At 59.0% G+C, this 10,727-nt stretch overlaps 1 long non-coding RNA gene across 1 annotated transcript; it reads left to right on the top strand.

Moving 5' to 3' along the window:
• The first annotated feature begins 6,526 nt into the window (after window positions 1-6,526).
• Window positions 6,527-10,431, top strand: LOC137226954 (uncharacterized). The gene is made up of 4 exons (XR_010944618.1): window positions 6,527-6,969; window positions 7,142-7,259; window positions 8,090-8,272; window positions 9,884-10,431. It is a non-coding gene; the product is annotated as an uncharacterized lncRNA (long non-coding RNA).
• Window positions 10,432-10,727: the final 296 nt, after the last annotated feature.

The following is a 10,727-nucleotide window of genomic DNA, read 5'->3' on the forward strand; positions in this document are numbered from 1 at the left end:
GCTCCGCTGGCTCCTCATTAGCTAAGTTGGGGCAGAATTTATCGGCCACTCGGGAGGCAAGGACTCTGCGGCCCAGTTGCAGGAGAAGACGCTTTGCTGCCCACCCTAAGCCTGGGGGAGGGACGGCGCATTAGGCAGGAGGCGGAGGGCTGGGCTTGGGGGTGAGCCCGCTGCTGCGGAGGTTACTCTATTTTTATGGCTTAGCCACGGAGGGAAGAGAACCGTCACCGTCTTCTCAGGAAATCCACGCACGGTTGCAGAAAACTGTTCCACTGCGGGCGGGCTGACACCTGCCGCCAGGCCTCTTTGTTCCCTGGAATGCGATTCTGAATCGCAGAGATAGCTCAAGGAAGGGGGTTGGCAACCAGGACGAAGGAGCAGGGCTGGAGGAGGGTGGCTCTGACGGAGGGGGTGCCACGGGGACGTTGCCAGCACGAAGGGGAGCTGCTTTACCCAGCAAACACCTGCACTGCAACCTAGGTAGCCCTTAGACGTCCAGGCCCCCAGCCCGGGGCCGTCTTAGGGTGCCTGGCGAGGGGCACGCGGGCAGCCTCCCAGGGGCAGGACCTGGGCTTTGGGATGAGTTGGAGCTGTGGCTGGATTCCAGCTTTGCCTCTCCCTGGGGTGACCTTGGGAATCTCAGGAGACCCCTGGGCGCTGTACCTGGGTGGTACGAGCTGGGCTCTACCCGCTGCCAGGGAAGCCTGGAGGGTGCTTGGGTGGGCTGCAGGGTGCACTGCCCCTGACACCACCCATGCCGCTGAGGAGAACTCATGGGCTCCGCCAGGTTCTCAAGGGCGCCCCCTGCATCAAAGAAACGAGGGCGCCCCTAGCGCAGAGGGCTGGGTCGGGGTGCACTAGGAGCCCGCAGCCCCCAGGGAGTTAGACGAGGGGCCTTGCCCCCTGGAGGGGTCCCTGGACGTGTGCTCTTCACCAGATTCACCGCTACCTCTATGGAACATAAAGGCTCTTGCCTGTTTTGTACACCTTCAGGGTCGTAGTTTTCATGCCTTTGAAGTCGTTATAAAATGCCTGGATGTGTCGTGTTTAACGTTCTGGCCCTTGTTTGACATTCCTGGCGCCATGTCTTGGTGAATCCTTCAAAGAGTCAACGAACAGTTAAGGGAAGGAATGAATGAGTCCTGGCATCATGTCGTTGGCAAGAAATTGTCCTTTGGAGACAACTGGAAATCTGATTTCTTGCCTTTCCTGGAATCTGAAGCAGTGGGTGCTGGAGGGGAAAAGCGGGACCCTGCCCCCCTGCACCCCCTACATCCCCATCAGGAAGCCAGCCAGAGGGGAGAGTGGGCTCGTGGGTGGGGGTGGGACAGCGCTTTTTCCTGTAGGTGAGAAAATTCCACAGGAACCTGTCACGGGACTCTGTCCTGCTCCTGCCCTGCCCTGGCAGGACTGTGTGGTCTGCCCAGAGAGCACTAGAGGGGGAACAAGTGACTCTGGGAAAGTCCCTTCCCTTCCCTGGGCCTCAGTTTCCCCATCTGTACAGGGGGTGGATGAGATCGTCTCTGTCTCTAAATTGTCAGATTGTCCTCCAACTCTGACATTCTAGGAGCGTATGACTGGGCACAGAGTAGGTGCTCAAAAACGCTGTGGTCATTCATTCATTCAACAAACCTGTGTGTGTGCATGGAAGCCAGGCTTGGAGTACGTCTCTGCAGGTAACTTGGAGTGAGACTCAGGGTTCTGCGCCTGCCCCATCAGTGGGCACACGGCAGGGCTGTGGTGGGTAGGAGCCCAGAGCAGGGTCTCAACCGACCCGGGGTATTCGGAAGAAATGGGGGTGGGGGAGTAGGGGTTCTGGGTGGGCAGGGGAAGGGGCTGGGGTCGGGGAGAGCTCAGCAGGAGGCAGGCTCATCGGGCAGGGCCCTGGGGTCGGGCTGGAGTGGGGAGGGGGGTGAATGTGGAGCACAGAGAAAAAGCAGGCCCATGACGTGGTCTTTTAAGATCTATGCTCCCTGGATGAATGCGGGTCCACCCAGCCCCCGGGGTCGGCTCCTTGTGGAGCACAGAGCGCGGAAGTGTTTCCGCCGCAGGCCGTCCATCCTCACCCACCTCTCCTCACTTCCTCACTCCCCCCTTCCCCGCTGTCCCTGCAGTGATTTTTGCAGGCCCGTCCCGGTGAGGGGGCCGGTCCACAAACAGTGGTGGGCCTCATCCATGGGTCTTCTGCAAAGAGCCTCATAAAAGGGGCCCAGACTGGAGATCAATTCTTTCAAGCCGAAATCAATAACAATAACTAATATTAATACTGATTATCCTTCCTTTATTGCACATTGCAGTTAGGTTGGGGATGAATTGTGTCAGGGACCGTCAGAGGCAGCTCTGCGGTGCGCAGGGGGCAGGGTGTCCTGGGGGACGTGCGGCAGCCTCTTGCAGAGCCCGGGGTGGGTGGGGTATGGGTGCCCTGTGCCTTGGACACCTCCAGCTCCTGCCTCTTTGGTTGAACTTGTCCCAGACCTGGTTTCTCCATCACGGTCCTCACGTGGCTAGACTCATCCGGTGTACAGGTCTGGGGAGGGCAGCTGCGACCTCAGCAACTCTGCACAGGGGCAGGGGTGCTGGGGAGAGGAGCGGCTGGGGCATTTCCGTAGGGCTGGGGTGAGGAGGGCTCCTAGTGCTGGGTTCCGCCTGCCTGTGGGGTGAAGGGCAGGCCCCTGCCCTGGGGGAACCCCGAGTCTGGAGGGGAGAAGGAGGGACAGCATCGCACAGGGAATGGCCAGCAAGGCTCCTGGCAGCGCCCAGAACCTGGCGGCGCTGGCTCAGGCTGGCTTTTCACGGGGTTCTCTCTGGGGGCTGGCCCAGGGCTTTGGTCAGAGTCTACAGAGTGGGAGCCCATGGTCAGGGAGGGGGTGCCTTCCTGGAAGGGGGTCAGACGTGGCAGTTGGGGCAGTGAATCCTCCCTCCCCTCCAAGAGGAACAATCGCTAACTCCTGTGCTCCAGGTGTATAACTGGGGACCAGGCGGGGCCCCCCACGTGTTCACTTTCATGGGGGCAAAGCAAGATCCAGGCCCAGGGACTCCGCCTGCCAAGCTCCCTCCCCACCCCGTACACCCCATCAGGGACGAGGTGTGTGTTGAAAGCAGGGTGGTAGCAGGGGGATGAGTATGACACTCATACCTTTAGAGATACAACGCATCTAGGAAAGTGGGCTAAGGGGAGGACTCTGAAGATTGTGTGTATGTGCACACACGTGTGTGCGCACCAGTGTTTTGAGGACACAACTGGAAATTATTTATTTTGCAATGTTAAGTGGCTGGGTATATACACAATTAGATGTTTTCTGTGTATTCACTGGGCATCTTCTGCATAAAAATACATACTGAAACACAGAACTTAATTATGGAAATCGAAGGAAAAGGTCAGGAATGCTGTAGAGGGAAGAGGAAAGAGAAGAGTGTCTCAGGAACCAGAGAGAGGGCCATTGGTCACATGATGTGAGCCTGAGCTTCCTGGCAGCCACAGCAAGGAAAGAAAGAAGATGGGCTTGCCCTTCTGGCCAATGGGAGGAAGCATTCACCTGGAGGACTAGTTTTCCTGGGGCTAGGGTCCAGCACTGATTTATCAGATGTTTCCTTATGAAAGAGGAAAAGGGTGGTCCATGCTTTCAAAAGGCTTTTTTTCTAAGGCCCCTCAACAGAGGCCAAGGGATTTCTGTGAGGCATGGAGTCAGCTGAGCAGACACCTTGACTTTCTGGATCTGGAATCCCATGTGGACTTGGACAGAGAGTAGACCCTGGGACAGGACCCCGCTAACTTGCTCACTAGCTCGGTGACCACGCTCACTGGGTGCCAGGGTAACAATTGTCAGGTGAAGGAATGGGTGTTCCCTTAGTCCCGCAGAGGGAGGTGGGATCCAGGGGGTAAGGGGCTGAGGGTGAGCCAGGAGCTGGGTCTCCATGCAGGCCTGTACCTGGCTGGGCTGGGTTTCTGTTGATCTGTGACCCTGGGAGACGGGGCCAGCCCTGGAGGTGGGGGTGGGCTCTTTCCTGCAGCTGGCTCTGTTCCCCAGACTCCTGGGCCTGGTCCCTACCCCGTCCCCAGCTTCTCCTGGCCGTCCTCCGCTGCCCCGTTGCCCCACTGCCTCTCAGCGGGCCAGCCTGCTGGGGCCATGTTTACCCACTGTCCATCACCTTGACGTGGGCAAACAGGACAGGCGGGAGGGACAGGAGATAAAGTAGAGTCTGTGGACCAAAGGTGATGGTGGGCACCTCACTCAGCCTGTGAGTTTATTTACTGTCCCCGAACTTTCACCTGACCTCCCCACAGGACACAGAGGCCGAACCGTGGGGCGCTCCAGAAGGCCCCGATCTTGGCTCCGGGAATCCTGCAGACTCAGCTGGGCAGCTGGAAGGTTACACAGTGAAAACTGTAAACGTGAAGATGGTACCCAGACTTTGTCGACTTGCCCGCTCACTGTGTGCATGCCTTCCCTCGGGTGGGTCTCACAGCAAACTGGGATTACTGTCGTCCTCAATTTACAGATGAAAAAACTGAGGCTCAGAGAGGCTCAGCCAGCCATCCTGGGGCGCCCTCTTTGTCAGGATTGGGGTTTTAATTCACGTTGTTCTGATTCTGTGGGGGAGCACCGTGCTGTCTCTGGGTCTAGAAGGAGTCAAGGGCCGCCGTTGGCCGGCAGGGGTGAGGTGAGGGGAGAGCCCTGGGCCAGACCCACACCCGGCAGGTGCAGGTGAGCAGGCAGGACTCGTCCTCGCCCTCGGCAAAGCACCCACTCTGTGCTGGCCTGTCGAGGGTGCAGACGCAGAGTGGAAAGAGAAGCCCTGCCCGGTGGACCTCCTTCAAGTATGGGAAGTGAACCTCGGAGACAGAAGGAGCTGAGACACCACTTGCTGGTGGCTTGCTCTGGGCTCTGAGACCTGCCCTTGGTCCGGTTTCTTCCCTGCACTTCACGTACATTCTGCTTAGTCCCACTATCATGGCCCCTACCCACGAGGCAGAAAGTGTGCTGGGCGTGGGGCTCCACTTTGGGGTACCACCTCCCGATGCCTCTTCCTTCCAGGGTTGCAGCAGGGAGGGGGTGGACTCAGGAAACGGGTGTCAGACCCTTCCCTGAGCATCAGCTTCCAGGAGACTGACACCTGGAAGAAGATTCTGGAAGGCTGACAGGGCCAGGAGGGAGGGTCTACCCTGTGCTGTTCCTGACTGCCCGGAGGATAAGGAAACCCCATACTGCCTTCTGTGCTGCAGAGGATTTGGGACCGACTTCATCACCAGCTCTGCGTGAAACCCTCCTATCCCGGGAGCAAGGATGGAGCTCGGCCCTGGGCCACGCTCCAGCTTCTCGTCACACGCCTGCCGTAAAGGGGCCGCCATCAGTGACCTAAGAGGTCCTCACGTGGCCATGCCCAGGCTGACCCAGCCCACTCCTGAAACACCTCTGCAGCTGACCCTGCTGGAAGGCCTCTCCTGAATCGCTTCTCTCCAGCTAAATTCGGTCCTGGTTTAGGCACTGCCTCCTCCAGGCAGTCTTCCCTGATTTCCCAGGTCATTTAGATGTCCTTTCTGCATATGCCAGCAACATCTGGATTGTCTACTCTTTTGATACCCCCCCCAACACACACATATTTTGCATCTTCCCCATTGTGGTCCCCTGGGTGCTCAAGGCTTCCTGCAGGAGGTTGGGGGTTAATCTGGGAGAGTCCTGTTGGAATCAGGGTGGGGTCTGTGCCTGAGCTGTCCCCTCCCGGACCACGAGCGCTTGGCGTCTTCCACTCTGCGGGCATCCTCTGGTCTGGTTGACGCTGTAGGTGCTCAGTGAAGCTTGGTGAGCTGATGTCAAGATTCCTGTGTGAAATGCTCCCGCCCCCAGCAGCCCCGCGGATCACGACTCTGAATTTAAGGGCCAGGGTCTACGCCCGCGCTTCCCTCAGCTGCTGGCGACCTATTCCCGGGGACTTTTAGAAGCGCAGGGCCAGGCGACATGGGGGGTTTTGGAGACGGGGAGGTGGGCGTCACTCTAGAAATGAATCCTAGGGCCGTGGACCAGGCCGGGGCCGGGAGAGGGAGCAAAGGGCTTGCCTTCACCCTTTGCACACTCGGCCCCCGGAGCAGTGCACCGAAGGGGCCAACTACGGGAACGGCTTTTGGGGGCGTTTTCTCTCCAGGGCTCCCTTGGCCAAGCCTGGTGGGAGGGCTGGGGAGGGAGAGAGAAGGGAGCCTGGGTCTGGGCAGAGCCCTGGGCTGAGGTCCACTGTCCGTCATTCTGAGTATCTTCCATTGATCACCAGTGGAGTTTTCCATGAGCAAAGGGACTGAACTTTCTATCTAATTAAGGCTCTCTGGAGAATCTGGTCAGCCTGGCTGGCCTCAGGAGTGTTCTCTGAGTTTCCATACGGGTCTGGGATTGCATTTGCCACCCCATGCCCTCTCCCTGCATTTGCGATGGAAAGAGGGAGGGTTTCCACGCTGGCCGAGGGCCCGCCTCAGCAGGAGGCAGAGCCGGCCGTACCAGGTCTCCCGTGACCTCCTTGGACACAGCCGGGGAGAAGGCGGCCTCCTCTGTTGCCGCCCGACTCTGAGCTCCGGGGCCTTCGTAGAGCTGAGCTTGTGTGGCTGGAGACTCAGGAAGCGTGTCCACAAGTTCAGAGCGTATCGAGCGGCCGGTGGTCAGAGCAGATCCAGCTCTGGCACCCACTGGCTGTTCCACTTGGCAAGCCCACGTGCCCAGTCTGGCCTTAGTCTCCTAATCTCTAAAATGGGGACCTTTCCTAGCAGGGCCGTCCCACAGTAGCAGGGCTAACCCAGGAGCCGAGGGGAGCGAGAGCCTGCTGACACAGTGCCTGGCCCACGTGGCTCTACCGTCAATGGCGGCGGTTGGGGGCCGTCCCGTGTCCCTGACCGACGTTCTGCACTTCTTTGGCTGCAGGCGAGCCCTGCGGGAGGTGCTGGGGACTTACGGTCCCACGAATGAGCTTCAAGCAGGATGTTGGTGGGTAGGTGCTCCCCCCCGGAAGGGGACAATTCTGGGGTGTTCTCCATAGCCTCGTAGAGGCTCCCAGGGCACTGAGCCCCCGTTGCCTGCAGCAGAAACCCATTTGAGAAAGCAGCTTTCTTGTTTGCCCATCTTTCCCAGTTTCTCCTCCCTGGTCTCTGCTGTGCTTCCAGGAATCGCTGCCTGAACCTACATCCTTGTCTCCAGTCTGCTTTAAACGGGGACCTGACTAAGAAAGAGGGTTGCTAGTTTATCACCCTGACCTGCAGGAGAGTGGAGGAGACCAACTCGGTGAGTGTGATGCTGGTGGGAGCAGAGAGAGTGGCGGGCTTCCTGGCGGGGGGCACCCTTTGAGCAGAATCTAGAAACAGCTGAGATGGGAGAAGTGGGAACAGAGCTCTGTGGTCCTGAGGTCCCTCCATCACACTCCCCACCCCCTAGTGGCCCCTGATCCCCAGCCCCTGGACTGCCAGGCCAAGACCCTCGTGGCCAGAGGGGGCGTGGTGGCCTGGCCAACACTCGCTGGGTTCCAGTTCGGCTCCTCTGAACCTTCTTATTTGTGCAAAGTTTATGTCGTGTCATTAGCGGTTGGAAAGCTCGCGGGGTGTTAAACATTAAGTGGTGTGTGTGCTGGGAAACGTGGTCGCTTGCACCCGGGCTGATGGTCAAGGCCGTGGCCCTTGGTCTTGGCTTTAGAGTTCTCTGACAGACAGGCTTTCCAAGTGACCATTGTCGAAAGATGCTAACCCAGGAGTCCTATCTCCCAGGGTCTTGATGGGTCCAGAAATGGGCTGGTTCCTCCAAAAAGCTCCCAAATGCCCCGGTGGGCTGGGAGCCTCTGGGGAGGGGAGCTGCTTGGGTGGGGTTGGGCCGGGGCTGATATGGCAAGGGGGCATCTTTCCCAGGGCCTAGGAGAGCAGTCCCCAAGGCAGGTGCCAGGTGCCACGCGAGGGTCCACGGAGGGGTGGGGAGGCAGCCCCCAGGCCCTGGAAGGACAAGCAACCTGAAGACTCCAGTGGGTGGATTACAGAAGGGGGCTCTGTCCATTCCCCCCTCCTCCCCCCGCCACCTCCATCCCTCCCTCCCTCCCTTCCCTCCTTTCTTCCACAAACTCTTCTCAGAAGCATCAGCTCTTGCATCATCTCTGTGCCGGATGCAGCCTGAACAGAACCAGGTCTCTGCCCATCCAGGGAGCCCCAGGCTTGGTGGGGAGCAGACAAAGCAGGCTGTTTGGACGTGACGTGGTAAGCGCTTGGCCAGGAACACACAGGAGGCCATGCCTTTGAGCTGCGCCTTGACCACAGGTAGGATCTGGGTCTTCAGACAAAATGGAGGGTGTTACCTCTAGGACATGCAAAGGTCAGGGGGAGGAAGCACCAGGGTAGGCTGGGAGGGGGCTCAGCAGGAAGCCCCTGGTGAGCTGGTGCAGGGACAGTGTGTTGCACGTCGGCACACAGGCCTGTGGGTTAGGCTCCATCCTCAGGGAATGCCTGCACCCCTGACGGGCTTTATAAACATCTGTTTTTGTGTCTGCCTCAGGGGCAGGCGCCAGGTCAGTGTATCTGTACCCTCTGGGACGAGTGGACAGTAACACAAGTGGTGGGAGCTGAGTGGATTCTGAATAAGCAAATGGATGGATGGATGGATGGATGGATGGTTGAATGAGTGGGCAGTGGGATGAAGGGGTGGGTGGGTGGATGGATGAATTGGTGGGTGGCGGATGGGTGGAAGGGCTGATGGACGGGTGAATAGATGAATGAATGGATGGATTGATGGGTGTGTGGGTAGCAGGGTGGCTGGCCGCATGGATTGATGGGTGTGTGGGTAGTAGGGCGGGTGGATGGATCCTTCTTGTCCACCATTTCAGTTCAGAAATTGCGGACTTTCACAGGGAGCCCTGAAAGCCCACCTACGGAGCCCCTCTGCTGGCTGGTCTGTTAGCAAACCCCCTCTCACCTTAAATGAAGCCCCGCAGGGGCTGAGTCTCCACCTCCTGTTGAGGTGATGTCTGCCTGACCCTGGGTCTTCCTCGCTGTGGGATGACGCACCCTCCCCTTGGGTGTCATTCTTGAGGTGAAGTGAGGAGGGGCTGGGAATTCTCTTTCCTGGGTGGTGTAACGGAGTGGGACCTCGACCCGCACCTCCACCCCCATCCCTCCGGCCCGCAGGCTGACCTGAAGCTCGGAGAAGAGGTTGTAATCCCTCAGGCTTCAGAAACTGGAGGCTGAGGGCTTCCCTGGGGGGTACTTGCCTGTTAGTAATTAGAGAAGCAGCCACGCTCTTGTCGGTGGAACCTTCTGGAACGTCAGAAGAGGGGCCGCCTTCAGGAAGTGGAGAACCCAGCGCTGGGCGCTCAGGGGGAGGAGGGCCCGCAGGTGTAGGATCCAGCCTGCGGCTGTGCTTCTAGGCCCAGCAGGGGCGGCCGGGGGCCTCTTTCCAGAAGAAGACCCCCTGCCCCGGGGGGACGCCAGTCCTTCTAGCTGGGCTGGCCGTCTTTCAGGCTTCTCCCGTCCTGCTCTCTCACACGTGTCAGGGCCAAGGTCAAGCGCGAGCTCAGCTTGGCATCGACAGGTGAGGCGGTGAGGCCTGGGGTCACTGAGAGGACAGCAGAGTGCATGGGAAGAGGAAGCTTTGGATTCTGTTGGGAGAACGGGATTGTCTGTGCATTAGCTGGGCCCCCCCGCTGTCCCGTTACGTGGCGCAGAGGTGACCATGGCCTGAAACGGGTGCAGTCTTTGAAGTAGGTGGGGAGCAGCGAGGGGAGCAAAGGCTTGGGCATCAGATCCGGGTCATGACCATGAGCTGGTCTGGGGGTCCCAGCTTCCCCACCTGTCTGGTGGAGGAAACCCCTACCTCCCAGGAGGGGGGTCAGGGAGGACAGCGCAGGGCCTGACGCGGAACCGATGCCGGTGCAGGAGCTGCTGTCGTCAGCGCTTCACCAGGACTGCTAGCCAAGGGCCAAGACCAGCCAGCTCGCTGTGACCCCGGCTACCAGCTCGCCATGCGTACCTGAGCAGTGGGATTGATTCTCTCGTAGACGATGTCGGGTCTGGGAGGGCCGAGGATGACGGTGCATGGGGGGTACACGTGAAATGAGAGGGGCCAGAGACATGGCCTCTTAGGACTGTTAATAAACATATGGAAATGCTGTCTTCAAAGCTCACGTTGTGGGACTTCCCTGGTGTGCAGCGGTTGGGAATCTGCCTGCCAAGGCAGGGGACATGGGTTCGAGCCCTGGTCCGGGAAGATCCCACATGCTGCGGAGGAACTAAGCCCGTGCGCCACAACTACTGAGCCTGAGAGCCACAACTACTGAAGCCGGCGCACCTAGAGCCCGTGCTCCACAACAGGAGAAGCCGCCGCAATGAGAAGCCTGCTCGCCGCAACTAGAGAAGGCCCGCGCGCAGCAACGAAGACGCAACGAAGACCCAACGGAGCCAAAAATAAATAAATTTATTTTTTAAAAAAGAGAAAAGCTCACGTTGCTTCTTGCAAAGTTTAAACATCACAGATTTCAATTCCGTGCCGCTGTCGGTCAGCTCCAGCTTTCCTGGGGTTGCTTGTTATAAGTTAACGGTAGCAGTGCCCCCCAAGAAATCTCGGGGCGTCTTGGCCGTGGGTCCCAACCATGGGAGTGGAAAGAGGCCAGAGGACTCAGTGGGCCTCACCGGGTGGCGCTGGGACGCTAAGGCAGGTGGCCCCGCTGCTTTCTGCTGCCAGAAAACTCAGGTCAGTAGCACACCTGGGCATGGGCAGCCC

This window comes from Pseudorca crassidens, chromosome 7, assembly GCF_039906515.1.
Source record: "Pseudorca crassidens isolate mPseCra1 chromosome 7, mPseCra1.hap1, whole genome shotgun sequence".
NCBI lineage: Eukaryota > Metazoa > Chordata > Mammalia > Artiodactyla > Delphinidae > Pseudorca > Pseudorca crassidens.